Genomic DNA, 781 nt, shown 5'->3' on the forward strand with positions numbered 1-781 from the left:
ACAAACAAAAAAATGGYCCTGCAGAGTAGAGGGGAGGACTGGCTGGAGAAAGAGTCTTGAGAAGGGAAAAGGTGTTTTCCAGCACTGAGGAGCGAGGCTCTTCTCAGAATCATGCAGACTAATCACAGACTAGGGCTATGGTAGACTAGGTCCTTCCACCCTTCCCTGTGCAGATACAATTAAAATAATGATAATAATAATAATTATTATTATTATTAAAGTGTCCTTGTTGGCTTCTGTTTTACTGTCATTTCTCAATTTTCTTCACAACTGAAGGTAACGTTAGTCACAGGGCTGTCTGCAGGGCATCCCAAGACGTGTCCGGCAGTGAAGACCCGCACGCTGATGTGGCCATGGCCTCTCCTGGCTCCCTGGGACACTCACTGCAACACTCGCTATGACCCCGGCAAGGGACGTTTCTCCACACAAAAATCCAGACAACAACAGAAGCACCCTCAATTCCTTCAGCGCTTTCTCACATTCTCCCCCTTTTTCTGCTCTCAGAATTCCGGACAGGGATCCTCCACATTCTGACACCGGCGCCCATCRGACGCCGTGAACTTCAGCTTTGGGYGACCCACTTCCCCGCAGCCCGCCACAGAGGCGGGTGCAGGGCGATGCAGAGGGCTCCCGTCGCTCGGAACAGCTGGGMAAACACACAGACTGCAGTGGTGCTTAAACGCGTTACTGTGTACGCACACGGGCGGGTCTCGGCAGGGGCCGGGGCACCGGCCGCGCGGCTCCCCTCGGGCGCCGTTAACGGCCCCTCAGCGCCCCGCGC

This window comes from Nothoprocta perdicaria, unplaced genomic scaffold, assembly GCF_003342845.1.
Source record: "Nothoprocta perdicaria isolate Ctin4 unplaced genomic scaffold, notPer1 scaffold_14, whole genome shotgun sequence".
Taxonomy (NCBI): Eukaryota; Metazoa; Chordata; class Aves; order Tinamiformes; family Tinamidae; genus Nothoprocta; species Nothoprocta perdicaria.